We start from the raw sequence: 18,848 nt of genomic DNA, 5'->3' as shown, positions 1-18,848 counted from the left end.
TATACAGAGGGCTTCTTAGTACACTGGTGATAGTAATAAAAACTGTACACATCTAAGCAATTTCCCTGTAAAAATAAAATGTGAGTTTTATTAAAGCTTACTTAAAACAGCCTCTTTACATTTCAGCTGGGCATTCAGCATGGTAATTCATACCAAAGTCTTCCTGGTTTTAATTCAGCTTTGCACTGAGCCGTGCAATAATTTAGCAGTTGTATCAATGTATACTCACCTTGCTTGACATTCACATGAACAAAATGGAAACAGAATCACATGAGAGCCCCTGGATATATACATTCTGATTCAGACCAGCACCATCAACTTTTAACCATGCTACTTTTTGTTTATTTTTCTATAGCTCAGTGTTTCTCTCTAGTTATACTTACTTGGCACATGTCAATCATAAATGAGGATAATGTCAGAGCAAATGTGACTGTTTAAATAATGCATAGAAAGACTAGCAAATGTTATTAAATTACAAATTCTATTTTTGTCTATATTCTCACATAATACATCATTGTATAGAAGAATTAATTATTAAATGTTTACTTTTTTTAAGGTTTTCCAATAGCTCATGCATTTTGGAAAAAAGTTTTCCCATCACAGAATCCCCTTAATGAATAGGGCTTGTGCTGAACATATGTTTTGTTTCTTCTTTCTTTTAATTCTGAAATATCTAGTTATTTCTTATACTAAACAGGGCAAAATTTGAAACTGAAAATAAAGTCACATTCTACAGCTTATTAGGCTTTCAGTTAAGGAGCAGCTCATTATACAGAGGACTTCTTAGTACACTATTGATAGTAATAAAAACAAAATGTTTCCAATATGTACAGATCTAAGCAATTTCCTTGTAAAAATAAAATGTGGTTTTATATCAATGTATACTCACCTTACTTGACATTCACATGAACAAAATGGAAACAGAATCGCGTGAGAGCCCGTGGATATGGACATTCTGATTCAGACCAGCACCATCAACTTTTAATCATGCTACTTTTTTTTTATTTTTCTATAGTTCAGTGTTTCTGTAATGATCACCGCTGGGAACCAGGGTGATCGAGGAGAGCCACTCCCTGGGGAGCGGATATGGGGGAAGCCCTGGGGTGTAGCCAAAGATGGTAGGAGGCATGGGCAGGGTTGAAACGATGATTTAATAGCAACAAAAGGGTAAACAAAGGCAAGAAGGGCAAGGTGAAGATAGGGTCAGGCCAAAGTCAAAACAGGGGTTCCACGGGATACGAGGTAATGGGGTACTCACACTGGAAACAAGGATTTCAGGAACAAGGTAATCAAAGTCCAAAGCATTTAGGGCACAGGATCCAGGATACAACAGCACAGAAACATTTATGACTCAGCCCTGAGCAAAGCTCAGGGCGGGGTTAATAAAGGGCAGGTAATTGGGAATACATGAGGGTAAACGAGGTGGGTGGAGAATAGGGAGGAACAGAAGAACAAACTGAACAGGCAGATAACATAAGTAACAACAAGAGTTCATGATGAGCCCCAAGAGCCCCTGGTGGCTCATCTGGCAAGGTGCCGTGTCCAGAACCCAGGAAACCAGGGATCGATCCTGGGCTTATCCTGACAGTACCCCCCCCTTAATGGTCGACCTCTGGGCGACCCAAACGAAAGACCCCCATCCTTTTTAGTCCAATGACTGGAGATGGGGGACAAAAAGTCTTGCTAGGATCAGAGGCAGAAGGACCATCAGGATCCAAGGCCGGAGAGCCGCCAGGGTCAAAGGCCCACCTGGAGCCACGTCTGGGACCGGAGGACCACCTGGAGCCACGTCTGGGACCGGAGGACCACCTGGAGCCACGTCTGGGACCGGAGGACCACCTGGAGCCACGTCTGGGACCGGAGGACCACCTGGAGCCAGGCTGGAAGCGGCTGGCACACAGGCTGGAAGCGGCTGGCACACAGGCTGGAAGCGGCTGGGCTGCTGGCACACAGGCTGGAAGCGGCTGGGCTGCTGGCACACAGGCTGGAAGCGGCTGGGCTGCTGGCACACAGGCTGGAAGCGGCTGGGCTGCTGGCACACAGGCTGGAAGCGGCTGGGCTGCTGGCACACAGGCTGGAAGCGGCTGGGCTGCTGGCACACAGGCTGGAAGCGGCTGGGCTGCTGGCACACAGGCTGGAAGCGGCTGGCACACAGGCTGGAAGCAGCTGGCACACAGGCTGGAAGCGGCTGGGGCTGCTGGCACACAGGCTGGAAGCGGCTGGGCTGCTGGCACACAGGCTGGAAGCGGCTGGGCTGCTGGCACACAGGCTGGAAGCGGCTGGGCTGCTGGCACACAGGCTGGAAGCGGCTGGGCTGCTGGCACACAGGCTGGAAGCGGCTGGGCTGCTGGCACACAGGCTGGAAGCGGCTGGGCTGCTGGCACACAGGCTGGAAGCGGCTGGGCTGCTGGCACACAGGCTGGAAGCGGCTGGGCTGCTGGCACACAGGCTGGAAGCGGCTGGGCTGCTGGCACACAGGCTGGAAGCGGCTGGCACACAGGCTGGAAGCGGCTGGGCTGCTGGCACACAGGCTGGAAGCGGCTGGGCTGCTGGCACACAGGCTGGAAGCGGCTGGGGAACCGGCACTGGAGCAGGAGGCAGCTTTCGGGGAGCCGGCACTGGAACAGGAGGCAGCTGCTGGGGGACCGGCACTGGAACAGGAGGCAGCTGCTGGGGGACCGGCACTGGAACAGGAGGCAGCTGCTGGGGAACCGGCACTGGAACAGGAGGCAGCTGCTGGGGAACCGGCACTGGAACAGGAGGCAGCTGCTGGGGAACCGGCACTGGAACAGGAGGCAGCTGCTGGGGAACCGGCACTGGAGCAGGAGGCAGCTGCTGGGGAACCGGCACAGGAGGCAGCTGCTGGGGAACCGGCACTGGAACAGGAGGCAGCTGCTGAGGGACCGGCACTGGAACAGGAGGCAGCTGCTGGGGGACCGGCACTGGAGCAGGAGGCAGCTGCTGAGGGACCGGCACTGGAACAGGAGGCAGCTGCTGGGGAGCCGGCACTGGAGCAGGAGGCAGCTTTCGGGGGACCGGCACTGGAACAGGAGGCAGCTGCTGGGGGACCGGCACTGGAACAGGAGGCAGCTGCTGGGGGACCGGCACTGGAACAGGAGGCAGCTGCTGGGGAACCGGCACTGGAGCAGGAGGCAGCTGCTGAGGGACTGGCACTGGAACAGGAGGCAGCTGCTGGGGAACCGGCACTGGAACAGGAGGCAGCTGCTGGGGGACCGGCACTGGAACAGGAGGCAGCTTTCGGGGAGCCGGCACAGGAGCAGGCAGCTTTCGGAGAGCCGGCACAGGAGGCAGCTGCTGGGGGACCGGCACTGGAGCAAGAGACTGCTTTCGGGGAGCCGGCACAGCAGACAGGACAGGCTGGGAAGCCGGCACAGCAGACAGGACAGGCTGGGAAGCCAGCACAGCAGACAGGACAGGCTGGGAAGCCGGCACAGCAGACAGGACAGGCTGGGAAGCCGGCACAGCAGACAGGACAGGCTGGGAAGCTGGCACAGCAGACAGGACAGGCTGGGAAGCCGGCACAGCAGACAGGACAGGCTGGGAAGCCGGCACAGCAGACAGGACAGGCTGGGAAGCCGGCACAGCAGACAGCCAGTTGGGAGCCAGTCGTCGGGAAGGTCTAGCCGGACACTTGGGTAGCCGAGGCTGCTGGGAAACCTCAGGAGCCGTGGGCAGCCGATGCTGCTGCGAAGCCTCCTCTCTTGGGGGTACAAGGCACGGCAGAAGCCCCATTTTTGGAGGCACAGAACAAGACAGAAGCCCCACTTCTGGAGGCACAGGACAAGGCAGAAGCCCCTCTTCTAGGGTCACATAAGCCGGCACAAGTACAGGAGGCAGACTCTGGGGAGCCAGTCGATGGGGAAGCTTAGTTGGAGCCTCGGGCAGCTGAGGCTGCTGGGAAACCTCAGGAGCCGTGGGCAGCCGATGCTGCTGCGAAGCCTCCTCTCTTGGGGGTACAAGGCACGGCAGAAGCCCCATTTTTGGAGGCACAGAACAAGACAGAAGCCCCACTTCTGGAGGCACAGGACAAGGCAGAAGCCCCTCTTCTAGGGTCACATAAGCCGGCACAAGTACAGGAGGCAGACTCTGGGGAGCCAGTCGATGGGGAAGCTTAGTTGGAGCCTCGGGCAGCTGAGGCTGCTGGGAAACCCCATCAGGTACAGTGGGCAGCCGACGCTGCTGGGGAAGCGGTTGCTGAGGGGTAGCAGGCCCGGGAATAGAAGGTTGTGGAGGAGACAAGGGCCAAAGGACTGGAAGCGATTTAACAGACACAGGCCTGATAGCAGTTTGAAGTTCAGCTACATCCAAGTCTAAATCCTCCCAATCCTCAACAAAGACAGAATCCTCCCAGTCATCATCAGATACAAAATCCTGCCAAACATCATCAGAGAAATGGGAGCTGACTATTGCCTCATTCTCCCCACCCCAAGGGAGTTGTAGTTCCACACCGGTAAAGGAAAGCATGGAGGGCTTTTCCAAGGGCTTCCTGTTTGGCTGAGTCATACTGTAATGATCACCGCTGGGAACCAGGGTGATCGAGGAGAGCCACTCCCTGGGGAGCGGATATGGGGGAAGCCCTGGGGTGTAGCCAAAGATGGTAGGAGGCATGGGCAGGGTTGAAACGATGATTTAATAGCAACAAAAGGGTAAACAAAGGCAAGAAGGGCAAGGTGAAGATAGGGTCAGGCCAAAGTCAAAACAGGGGTTCCACGGGATACGAGGTAATGGGGTACTCACACTGGAAACAAGGATTTCAGGAACAAGGTAATCAAAGTCCAAAGCATTTAGGGCACAGGATCCAGGATACAACAGCACAGAAACATTTATGACTCAGCCCTGAGCAAAGCTCAGGGCGGGGTTAATAAAGGGCAGGTAATTGGGAATGGGGAACACATGAGGGTAAACGAGGTGGGTGGAGAATAGGGAGGAACAGAAGAACAAACTGAACAGGCAGATAACATAAGTAACAACAAGAGTTCATGATGAGCCCCAAGAGCCCCTGGTGGCTCATCTGGCAAGGTGCCGTGTCCAGAACCCAGGAAACCAGGGATCGATCCTGGGCTTATCCTGACAGTTTCTCTATATTTTTGTCTATATTCTGACATGATACATCATTATAGCATATATTATATATGAGGGACAATCTGGAGGAAGTACACACAGCACCATACAGTAGAATAAAATATTAATAGAACCAACATGGTCCAATTCAATAATATAACAAAATATAAATACAAAATATTGTTACATTCAAGTTAAAGTGTTAAAGGGGAACTATTGTGAACATGAAAATTTAATATAAGCTTAATCATACTGAAATACAGGACTTGGGTGTCAGATTTTTATTGACAGATCCAATATATCATTTGGGGGGTCCCTTTCCTAGCAGATGTATTAGAGTTCACTCACACTGATTTCAGTACAAAGAAAATCTAGCAAAATAACTCATGGACACACATCCTTCATGTAGAGAAGCATGATTTCTGGTGATTTTAATAGAGTGAGCTCTAATACATCTTCTAGGCAAAAGGAGACCCTTAAAGAATATATTGGATCTAACCGTCATTCAAAACCAGACTGTTAACTGCTGCATGAAAAGAGAATAAAGAAAGACAGGTGCTGAGAGTGGTATAGTATAGTTAGATCAACTTGATTCTGACGGTTCAGAAATGTAAATTGATTACATTGAGAAAATTATAAATAACCATTAGAAAGATAAGCAGTGCTGCCAGATACAGTGGTAGTCACTGTCTCTTAAGTGCCAGGCTGTCAGATGTTATGCCGGCACTCCAAGAGGTAGCCTAGGAGTTAGAGATTAAAGGTAAATGATCTTTAGAGGAATTCAGGGAAGGAATACCATATGTAAGAAGTAAGAATGGTTTAATGCAGGAAACCGTAATGTTAAAAGGTAGTGTGACTAGGCAGTGGGGTTAAGAGGAATGGAGGAGTCTGCCAGGAATGTGTAGAGACTTAACAGAAGTCATATATTGAGCTGCAGAAGAATGAAAGTCTTTGAAAGTCATGAGAAGAAGTTATTATTTGCTTTATGGGAAGCCATGATAAGGATTTTAGGAGCTATTGGGTCTGTTCTCTCTCTTATATATGAGAAGGAGGAATCTTACAGCAGAATTTAATACAGACTATAGGGGGAGAGGTCTGAGTTAGGGAGGCCAGTTGTATCAAACTTCAATAGTCTAGGCATGACTGTGGTAATGATCTGCTTGTGGAGGGAATCTACTTTGTAGGAACTATAAGGGAAAGTTGTGCTCACCACTACATATTTTTAGATCATTAGGTGGGGATGACCAGAAAATTTATAGGAAAAAAAGGAAGGGAATCTTTAGTGGCATAATGCATAACATATTTTAAAATGTTCTTATTAATAGGCAAGTGGAAAGTACCTCTTTTCTTTGTTTTTGAAGATGTTAACAACGTTCTACAGAGAGTATGAGAAGATAAGTGATTTTGTTGGTGATTAGTGAGGAAGAATATTCAATATAGAAAACAGGTGCCATGGCATAGATCTATATAGGTTATTTTTTATGATAGTACTGTAGTAGACATGCTTGGACTTCTGACAGGGCAGAAGACTTTTTAATTCATGAAGGCATATAATGCGTAATGTTGATTGCTGTTATAGAGCAGGTAAGTTTAAGTAGTATTATATCTTCCAAGGCATATTGCTTGAGCAGATGACTTTTTAAGATTTTATTCAGTCCATTTATTCCAGTATCAGGCAAATAGATACTAGAGCATTCTGTCAGGGCTCTCCTTGTTGGTCTCTTTATTAAACTCCTTGTTAAACTCATCGGCTGCATTTCTCCACAGGCCGAGATCCACAATTGTGGGACCCAAGCCTACAGGGACTTATGCCTATGAATAAGTGCCTGTGGGTGCGAAACGCGTAAGGCGGAGCATCAATTGGTCTGTATGCCTATATTTTTTAATATTTATGATAAATAAAGAGTAATCTTTTTAACTTTGAGTATTGACTGGAAATATATTTTTGAATTTTTGATCTGAGTGCCCTTTGGAGTTGGGGGCTATATTCCAGCACCTTGGCCCTTTTTGACAGGCCTGTATAGACTGCAGCAGTTGAGTAGTAAAAAATTTTTTGGATTTTCCTTAATAAATGTGGCCCATAGTATTCGACTGGTGTCCTGGGGCCCACTCACTAAAATGTTTTCCTCTCCTCCAGTCACATTTGTTATGAGAAAAACTTGACTCTTTGAACAATTTTTAAGGATTTTCTTTAGGCAGATTTTTGTTCCAGATAGAACATCCACTATCATTAGTCTAAAATCTAAACAGTGTTGTCTGCACAATAACAATTTCAGTTTGACAGCCTATCTCTATTTGGTTTCCATATTATCACCAGATACTGCACTCTCAACTTTCCTCCTAATCTCTGCTACTAGCAGTTATCTTTCAACTTTCTCATTATCTAGAAGTGAACTTTTCTTCAGGGGTATATTTGTTTACAACCCAGTATGTGAATTGAATGCATGTGTTATAGTTGTACATGCTGAATTGGGTGTCTGCAGCTCAACAAGCATTTATTTCTGCATTATTCTAGGGTTGCCTTAGTATCATTATTTCCAAGTGTTTTATAAGCTCATATTTTATTAGTTTTAAGAATATTCTATTAAACATACTGCTCTATTGGCCTTTTATCCTGCTGAATCTTCTTCTATCTTCCTTTTCTGTTCTTCCCAGCTTCTGTGGGCTTCAGAGTATTTTATATCAGAGAACTTATGGCATTAGATGGGAGTTTTGCCTTAATCTTCTACTGACTGAAATATATGTGGATATTTTATATATCTATATTTACAGGACAAAACTATTGCAGGATTTTGAAGTGCTGTGGTAGAAAATACTGCATAGTCCCTCCATCTTGCAAGAGCCTTTGAGCAGTGGAGTAACTATAGAAGATGCAGTTCCTGTGGTTGCTGTTGGGGCAGGGAACAGGGGGGCCCAGAGCATGGGGTAGGCTTCCTCTGTAGCATTAAGATCCCCCCTCCGCATTGCTCTTCTTCTTTAAATTTTTGCACACTCACCCACCGTGAAGATGTGGTGGGAGAGTGGGGTTTACAGACCAGTGCAAATATGCATGCAAGTAACAGGGTGAACATTCTGACAGCAGGTGACTGGACTGTTATTGTGGGTGACAGGGTGGGAGGTGACAAATTTATGTGGAAGCTATCAGAAAATGATAACCACCAACAATGTATTTTACAACTTAAATGGGGAGATAATAAAAGTTGCAAATGTAAAAATACGAATAAATAAGAACAACATTTTACAACTTACAACATTTTTATAACATTATAATAATCAGAAATGATTTTATATATATATATATATTATATTTTCGCAGAGGAAAACGTATTTACTCAAAGGAATAATTTGTTACATTGCAGAAATTTTTTATCATTCAAAACTTTTATTCCATTCCCCCAAATGCTCCTTTTGAATTTTCTTTGACTTCTGAAGTACAGTGACAAATATGAAAAAATGACAACTCTCTTTGAGGGGACTTTATAGAAATGTTTGGCACTACAGCTATGACTGTCAGCAGGCGGTAGTTCTGGAACAGCTGGAGAGCCATTAGAAAACCATCCATGCGGTATGAAAAAGGGTCTTCAAACTGCAAAGGAATATAGTGGAGGAAATTGAAAATGTTGCAATTTTCTCATCACATTTTCTAAATTTTATTATTCAACTGAGGATTAAATAATGTTTTATAGTGATCAGAATGATTATTGTACCATACAATAATTGGCTAACTTTCATCCCCATAATAAAATCATGACTGACAATCCTTACAGTAATTGATTTAGCCGAACAAGCGCTAAAAAACGAAATGTTAAATAACATAAAGCTTACACAACGAGATGACTCTTTGGCAAGGGGATCTGCTAAAATGAGAAACCAAGTTGTCTGGCATTAATTCAGTTACAAGTGTTATGACATTTTAATATCAGACCATATTCAATTTTCATAAAAATACAGAAATTGGTGCATTAAGATTGTACTTACAAGCCTTTGCACCACAAAGTGCAAAGGCTTGTGGCTGGCTTTTAGACTTATGGGTTCATTGATTCACAGTTGTCACACTGCAATATTCTAACAATCCACAGACCCTGTTGATATTGCCCACCTATGTATTTATACCCTGAATAAGTCACCTGCTAATGATGAAATGCACAAAGGTGGGAGGCAGCAGGCACCCAGGTTTGTGGATTGGGAACTAAATTAAAAATATCAATTCCTGTGCCTTTTAATAATATGGTGCACATGCCGCCTAATCATTTCCAGAGCAATAACCTTCCATGTAGTTAATAAACCCTTCTGCTGTTGTCTACTGTTGCTTTGTTTATAGCTTAACATTACTTTGACTAAGACAGTTTAACCCTTTGCCTGCCAAGCACGTACGGCGTACGTGCTGGCAGGCAAATGCTCAGGCTGCCAAGAACGTACATTGTACGTTCTTTAGCAGCTGAGCGCTCTCTCTGCTTCGGCGGCTTTTGCCGCCTCCGCAGAGAGTGGGGAGAGAAGACAGCCCCCTAGGCAACGAGGCTGGGGGGCTGTCAAGTCGGATCTGCGACTCGATTGTCGCAGATCCGACTTCAAAGTAGCAGACGCATCGCATGGAGCGTCTGCTACTACACTCACCTTCTTCCTGCCTGCAGAGCCGCCCACGCACTTCCTGCTGCGCAGCAACTCTGCAGACACGCTGCCAGGACTCCTCCAAAGAAGACAGCGATTCTCCTGCTCCAAAAACGGTAAGTGCACGTTTTTTTACACACTTACCTGCACCTACACATACTTACAGTACATTTATGCATTTTAGTAAAGATTGGAATTTTTTTAAATTTTTTTTTTTAATTTTAGCACACTTGGTCCCTTTTGTACAGTTATTTACACTTATTTACACTTATTTACATGTATTTGCACACTCAGATAACTTTTATTAGTGCACAAATATGTATATACAAACAGTTGTTTTTTTTTTTTTTTACGAATTCATTATACTGTTATCTTTTGTTTTTTTTGCCTAAAAACGTGTTATTTTGGCAGCGTGACTATTGGATAATCGATTTCGGCCACTAATTACGCTGTCAGAACAATTATTTTGTTATTTCATTGATTTACGCTATTTTTGTGGTTTATTGCAATTTTATCCCTGCATTATTGTTCCCTATGTATCTTTAGTATCGTTTTGCTGTTTGGTGCTTTGGTATAGAAAGATAGATTTTACTTAGTTTGATCCGCCAAAATATGTGCTTTCCAAAAATATATGGGTTTCTGGGGGTCTTTTTACAGTTTGGGGGTCTTACGGCACATAACGTACAGTTAGGGTTCTCTTTTCTGCAGCTTAGTTGGCTAGCGTGAAAATTCATAGTTACGTTTTTCATTTGGGGTCCATACACAACACATACTTTGGTAAATCTATACATATTGGGCATCAAACTATTTATTAGACCTCTGACGTCCATATTTAGAGAGATTTTTCTTTGTACGTAAAACATTGTGTCCGATAAATGCGGCAAACTGCAACATTTTTAGGCGATTTTCAGAAATGTTGTAAAAACCTATATGTTTAGAAAAGCTTTGCAGTTTGGTAGTTTCGTGTAGAAAGACGTCGTTATCTTTGTTGGAATCGGCAGAATGTGTACTTTCCAAAAATGTATGGTTTTGGGGGGTCATTGCTGTTAGGAGGGTCTTGAGGCAAATAATATGAAGTCAAGGGTCTATGTTCACAGAAGGCGAATGGGCAGCGGAGAAAACTCATATTCACTATTTTTATTTGGGGTCCGCACATGCCAGCTGCCTTGGTATATCTATGCATATTGGGCATCAAACTGTTCAGTAGACCCTTGGCATCAATATTTATGGTGTTTTACAATTGTATGTAAGAAATTGGGTGAGATAAATGCGGCCAATTGCAATATTTTTAGGCGATTTTCAGAAATGTAAAAACAGTTGCTTTTATCGCCAAATTTAGGAAAGGCTTGCGACTTGGTACTTTGGAGTACAAAGACATGCATACCCAATTTGGATTCGCAGGAATGTGTACTTTCCAAAAATATATGGTTTTATGGGGTGAACGCACTTTTTTCTACCTTTGCCCCCCCCAAAACAATGTAAATGTGTTGATTTTGCAGTACCTGAAATGACAGACCATATGGGGGTCTTTGTTTTGGGGCCCCTATACGCCACGTGCTTGGGTACACCTATACATATTGGGCATCAAACTGTTCAGAGGACCCCAGGCTTTCATATTTGGGGTGATTTGTCTTGATACCTAAAAGTATGTGGGTAATACAATGCTGCAGGGTCGAAATTTTGAAGTCATTTTTGGAAATGTCCCCAAAATCACCAAATTTAGGAATGGTTTGCGGCTTGGTACTTTGGAGTACAAAGACATGCATACCCAATTTAGATCCGTGGGAATGTGTACTTTCCGAAAATATATGGTTTTCTGGGGTGAACTTACTTTTTTCTACATTTTCCCCCCTCAAAACAATGTAAATGTGTTGATTTTGCAGTACCTGAAATGACAGACCATATGGGGGTCTTCGTTTTGGGGCCCCTATACGCCACGTGCTTGGGTACACCTATACATATTGGGCATCAAACTGTTCAGAGGACCCCAGGCTTTCATATTTGGGGTGATTTGTCTTGATACCTAAAAGTATGTGGGTAATACGATGCTGCAGGGTCGAAATTTTGAAGTCATTTTTGGAAATGTCCCCAAAATCACCAAATTTAGGAATGGTTTGCGGCTTGGTACTTTGGAGTACAAAGACATGCATACCCAATTTAGATCCGTGGGAATGTGTACTTTCCGAAAATATATGGTTTTCTGGGGTGAACTTACTTTTTTCTACATTTGCCCCCCTCAAAACAATGTAAATGTGTTGATTTTGCAGTACCTGAAATGACAGACCATATGGGGGTCTTCGTTTTGGGGCCCCTATACGCCACGTGCTTGGGTACACCTATACATATTGGGCATCAAACTGTTCAGAGGACCCCAGGCTTTCATATTTGGGGTGATTTGTCTTGATACCTAAAAGTATGTGGGTAATACGATGCTGCAGGGTCGAAATTTTGAAGTCATTTTTGGAAATGTCCCCAAAATCACCAAATTTAGGAATGGTTTGCGGCTTGGTACTTTGTAGTAGAAAGACATGCATACCCAATTTAGATTCGTGGGAATGTGTACTTTCCGAAAATATATGGTTTTCTGGGGTGAACTTACTTTTTGCTACCTTTGCCCCCCCCAAAACGATGTAAATGTGTTGATTTTGCAGTACCTGAAATGACAGAACATACAAGGGGGGGTCTTCCTTTTAGGGCCCCTATATGCCACGTGCTTGGGTACACCTATACATATTGGGCATCAAACTGTTCAGAGGACCCTAGGCTTTCATATTTGGGATGATTTCTCTTGATACCTAAAAGTATGTGGGTAATACGATGCTGCAGAGTAGATATTTTGAGGTGATTTTTGGAAATGTCACCTAAATCACCAAATTTAGGAATGATTTGCGGCTTGGTACTTTGGCGTAGAAAGACATGCATACCCAATTTGGATTCGTTGGAATGTGTACTTTCCGAAAATATATGGTTTTCTGGGGTGAACTTACTGTTTTCTACTTTTGCCCCCCCCAAATCGATGTAAATGTGTTGATTTTGCAGTACCTGAAATGACAGACTATATGGGGGTCTTCATTTTAGGGCCCCTATATGCCACATGCTTGGGTACACCTATACATATTGGGCATCAAACTGTTCAGAGGACCCTAGGCTTTCATATTTGGGGTGATTTGTCTTGATACCTAAAAGTATGTGTGTAATACGATGCTGCAGGGTAGATATTTTGAGGTGATTTTTGGAAATGTCACCTAAATCACCAAATTTAGGAATGATTTGCGGCTTGGTACTTTGGCGTAGAAAGACATGCATACCCAATTTGGATTCGTTGGAATGTGTACTTTCCGAAAATATATGGTTTTCTGGGGTGAACTTACTGTTTTCTACTTTTGCCCCCCCCAAATCGATGTAAATGTGTTGATTTTGCAGTACCTGAAATGACAGACTATATGGGGGTCTTCATTTTAGGGCCCCTATATGCCACATGCTTGGGTGCACCTATACATATTGGGCATCAAACTGTTCAGAGGACCCTAGGCTTTCATATTTGGGGTGATTTGTCTTGATACCTAAAAGTATGTGTGTAATAAGATGCTGCAGGGTAGATATTTTGAGGTGATTTTTGGAAATGTCACCTAAATCACCAAATTTAGGAATGATTTGCGGCTTGGTACTTTGGCGTAGAAAGACATGCATACCCAATTTGGATTCGTTGGAATGTGTACTTTCCGAAAATATATGGTTTTCTGGGGTGAACTTACTGTTTTCTACTTTTGCCCCCCCCAAATCGATGTAAATGTGTTGATTTTGCAGTACCTGAAATGACAGACTATATGGGGGTCTTCCTTTTGGGGCCCCTGTATGCCACGTGCTTGGGTACACCTATACATATCGGGCATCAAACTGTTCAGAGGACCCTAGGCTTTCATATTTGGGGTGATTTGTCTTGATACCTAAAAGTATGTGGGTAATACGATGCTGCAGGGTAGATATTTTGAGGTGATTTTTGGAAATGTCACCTAAAGCACCAAATTTAGGAATGGTTTGCGGCTTGGTACTTTGGCGTAGAAAGACATGCATACCCAATTTGGATTCGTTGGAATGTGTACTTTCCGAAAATATATGGTTTTCTGGGGTGAACTTACTGTTTTCTACTTTTGCCCCCCCCCTAACGATGTAAATGTGTTGATTTTGCAGTACCTGAAATGACAGACTATATGGGGGTCTTCCTTTTGGGGCCCCTGTATGCCACGTGCTTGGGTACACCTATACATATTGGGCATCAAACTGTTCAGAGGACCCTAGGCTTTCATATTTGGGGTGATTTCTCTTGATACCTAAAAGTATGTGGGTAATACGATGCTGCAGGGTAGATATTTTGAGGTGATTTTTGGAAATGTCACCAAAATCACCAAATTTAGGAATGATTTGCGGCTTGGTACTTTGGCGTAGAAAGACATGCATACCCAATTTGAATTCGTGGGAATGTGTACTTTCCGAAAATATATGGTTTTCTGGGGTGAACTTACTGTTTTCTACTTTTGCCCCCCCAAAACAATGTAAATGTGTTGATTTTGCAGTACCTGAAATGTCAGACTATATGGGGGTCTTCCTTTTAGGGCCCCTATATGCCACATGCTTGGGTACACCTATACATATTGGGCATCAAACTGTTCAGAGGACCCCAGGCTTTCATATTTGGGGTGATTTGTCTTGATACCTAAAAGTATGTGGGTAATACGATGCTGCAGGGTCGAAATTTTGAAGTCATTTTTGGAAATGTCCCCAAAATCACCAAATTTAGGAATGGTTTGCGGCTTGGTACTTTGGAGTACAAAGACATGCATACCCAATTTAGATCCGTGGGAATGTGTACTTTCCGAAAATATATGGTTTTCTGGGGTGAACTTACTTTTTTCTACATTTGCCCCCCTCAAAACAATGTAAATGTGTTGATTTTGCAGTACCTGAAATGACAGACCATATGGGGGTCTTCGTTTTGGGGCCCCTATACGCCACGTGCTTGGGTACACCTATACATATTGGGCATCAAACTGTTCAGAGGACCCCAGGCTTTCATATTTGGGGTGATTTGTCTTGATACCTAAAAGTATGTGGGTAATACGATGCTGCAGGGTCGAAATTTTGAAGTCATTTTTGGAAATGTCCCCAAAATCACCAAATTTAGGAATGATTTGCGGCTTGGTACTTTGGCGTAGAAAGACATGCATACCCAATTTAGATTCAGGGGAATGTGTACTTTCCGAAAATATATGGTTTTCTGGGGTGAACGTACTGTTTTCTACCTTTGCCGCCCCCCAAAACGATGTAAATGTGTTGATTTTGCAGTATCTGAAATTACAGAACAAACGGGGGGTCTTCCTTTTGGGGCCTCCTATGCCACGTGCTTGGGTACATCTATTCATATTGGGCATCAAACTGTTCAGTGGACCCAGGATTTTATATTTGGGGTGTTTTACATTGATACCTAATGATGTGTGGGAGATATGTTGCTGTAGAGTGGAAGCTTTGAGGTCATTTTTCAAAAAATTCACCAATTTCTATAAAACACTATAACTTTAGGAAACAATTGCAACTTGGTGGTTTGGAGTACAAAGATATTTCTACCCATTTTTGATTCACCAGAATCTGTTCTTTCTAGTAATGGGTAGTTTTCTTGGGTAAACCTACTGTTAGTGGAATGTTTGGCCTTGAAATCAAAAGTATGCCGTTTGGGGAGTGTTGCTTTGGAAATTTGGTTGTGTACTGCTTGTAGATTTTGAGCTATACAAGTGAGAAATCTCCATAAAACTATATATATTTGGTATTGTCGCGTTCAGGAGACATAGACCTTTCTAAATCAGCTGTGTTCTCGTACGTAAAATGAATGATGTTTCTGATATATGTGATTGTTCTTCGTGCAACATGATTTTTTTCATTTTATTTGACACTTAGAATCCAATATTTTTTTAGAGAAGTAGAATTACACCAAAATTCTTGCATATTGTGAAAGTTCAGGTTGTCCTGAAAAAAACAATATATTGTTTTCCTGGGTTAACTAAAAGACCACCCCAGGAAAGGCCCTTAAAGTGAAAGAGTGCAAAATATCTAAAAACTGCTTGGCAGTAGATGTTCGCATCTAGGACAAAACGGCTGGCAGGGAAAGGGTTAAATAGCCTTTTTAAGGTCTTCTAAAGTGTGCCTCCTAAGTTGGTCACACCTTCTTTTTCCAGTTAAATCTACCACAGTAATACAAAAAGAAGTAGAAAGAACCTCACACCCAAAAAAGAGGCATGGTACCAGCTATTAACTCACTCTTAACTGTGGTGCAATGATTGGCTCAGAAGTAGTACAACTGACTGAATCTGTAAAAACAAAACACTGACATTTGAGGAACTAAAAGCAGTGTGCAGTTCTAAGGGTGCAATGGTGCTCAGCACATTATATCTGCCTTTATTAGGTCCAGAGTTCAATTTGTGCTTGTATAATATTTCTAACTAATTAAATAGTGCAATTGCTGCTCCTTTCATTTTCGTAGATACCCAACACAATGAACAGGTGTTCAACCCCAATCACGTGTTAAAGTGGCAATATCAAAAGGTTACAAACCATAATATTCCACAGTATTTCAGGTAAAAAGACCCAAATAAACCCCTCTAAAGAGTAATTTTAAAAAATAAGTGATATAAACGTATAAAATACAAACTGATAGATTCAAAAAAAGGTAGGGGTAAAGGCATCTAGTGTGTAAATATAGGTACTTTTCTGGATGTAATGTTAGAGGTCTATTCTACAAACCGATGCCATAATCAAACCTCAATACAGCTCAAAAATCAGAACATTAAAGGAGAAGGAAAGCTCCAAGTCAGTTTATTGCCAACAGATTAGCCACAATAATGGAAGATAGAACGCTATATTTATTCTGCAGAATGCTTTACCATACCTGAGTAAACAGCTCTAGACATTGTCTCTTTTTGTTTAGGATAGAAGCTGCAATATAAACTTGGTATGACATCACTTACAGCTCTGAGCTCAGATTACAGCAGGGATGGGAGGAGGGAGGGGGAGAGGAGCAAACTGAGCATGCTCAAGCCCTGCCCTTGAGGTTTAAGCTAAAAACAGGAAGTCTGATGCAGAAGCCCATGTGTACACAATAGAAGGAAAGAAATGCTATGTTTCTTTTGACAGAGGACTCAGAGCAGCATTACTTTGAGGGTTAACGGGTGTATTTATATAGACCTTTCTGATAAAGCTTGATTAATTTTAGCCTTTCCGTCTCCTTTAAAAATATTTTTTATTATAATGCATTTTGAGTTGTCTCCACCATTTGAACACGAGTGTGCTAGAGCAATAAACAATAAAATAAATCAACAATAAAGTATTTTCTAGATAAATGATAAACTTTTATTAAAAAGCGGTGGCTATTCACTGCTCTTTACCTTTCATTTTATTTTTTCCTGACTTACTTCCCAATAGTCTCTTCTGATTTTCAATTCTTTTAACTTTTCTGGGCATTGAATATTCAATTTCTTTCAGCCAGTGCAACTGTTTGTGTCCTTCCGGAAAATGTTCTACTTGGAGCATTATAAAGCCACCTATGTGTCTCTTCTCTGGTTATACAATATCTTTATATAATAGGTCCTTGTTGTAGACATTGCTCTCAACCAATCAATGTTTGGAAAGTTTTTCCAGTGTTTTCTCCCATTTTACATCAGCAGGAATTTTGCTTAAATATTTGGTCCTAGTATTCAGGTGGCACCCAGGCCCACAGGTGGCTAGTTACACGACTGAATGTATTACCTTTTAAAATCTGGTGTTCCAAAACAATCAGTTTTTTTGTTACTTTAGAGAATTAGGGATGTAGCGAACGGCGGAAAAAATGTTCGCGAACATATTCGCGAACTTGCGTCAAAAATGCGAACGGTTCGCGAACGTCGCGAACCCCATAGACTTCAATTGGAAGGCGAATTTTAAAAGCTAGAAAAGACATTTCTGGCCAGAAAAATGATTTTAAAGTTGTTTAAAGGGTGCAACGACCTGGACAGTGGCATGCCAGAGGGGGATCAAGGGCAAAAATGTATCTGAAAAATACATTGTTGACACAGCGCTGCGTTTTGTGCTGTAAAGGGCAGAAATCACACTACGTCACTCAGGTGATGTTTCTGGACACGGAATGTGAAAAAGCTCACACAGCGAGGTGGCACTTGGTTAAAGACTGGGCAAACAATGCCTGCAAGGGCAACGTATACAGTAGTGGATACGGATATTATATATTACAATATATTATTGCTGCTGTATCACTCAGGTGATGTTTACGGACACAGAATTATTATTGTTAGTGATGGGCGAATTTATTCGCCAGGCGCGAATTCGCGGCGAATTTGCGCGATTCGCCGCCAGCGAATAAATTCGCGAAACTCCCGCGAAAATTCGCGGAAAAAATTCGCCGGCGTCAAAATTTTTTTTTCGAAAAACGGACGCCGGCGTCAAAAACGGGCGCCGGCGCCGTTTCGCGAATTTTTCGCCGTTTCGCGAATTTCGCGCGAAATTCGCGAATTTTTCGGCGAAGCGAAACGGCGCAAATTCGCCCATCACTAATTATTGTTATTTAGACAGAATGTGAAAAAGCTCACACAGCTAGGTGGCACTTGCATACCTCCCAACTGTCCCTCTTTTGACCACTCAACCCCCTGTCCCTCTTTTGTACTGGAAAGTCCCTCTTTTCTCTGAACTGAACAGCTAACTTAATTAGCTTTTGGCAAAGAGCTCAGAACAGCTAACAGGTGCAAATAAGATACTTTGTAACAATTTTGACTCTGGTTGGTGCTGGTAGTGGTGAACTACTAGGAGGAGCAGCACACCAGTCCCACTCCCCAACACAGCTAGACTAATAGCACTGGGCTCTTATAGTAGCAAAGTAAAAAAACAAAAAAGAAAATAAAAGCAGTCCTTACAAGGACTATTGGGTTACAGGCAGCAGTCAGCAGATGAGAGATCAGCAGCAGGACAGCTGCCCACAGCAGCTACATACAGAGCACTGCAGTAGAAGGTAGATTACTAGCCAGCAAAGCTACCTAACCTAAAATGTCCCTCAAATCCCTGCAGAGTTCTGTCCCTACAATACAGAGCAGTATCAAGTAGATTACTAGCCAGCAAAGTTACTA

The sequence above is a fragment of the Xenopus laevis genome, chromosome 2S (assembly GCF_017654675.1).
Source record: "Xenopus laevis strain J_2021 chromosome 2S, Xenopus_laevis_v10.1, whole genome shotgun sequence".
Classification (NCBI taxonomy): Eukaryota; Metazoa; Chordata; class Amphibia; order Anura; family Pipidae; genus Xenopus; species Xenopus laevis.
The sequence above is the reverse complement of the archived record's forward strand: the minus strand, read 5'-3'. Positions refer to the sequence as shown.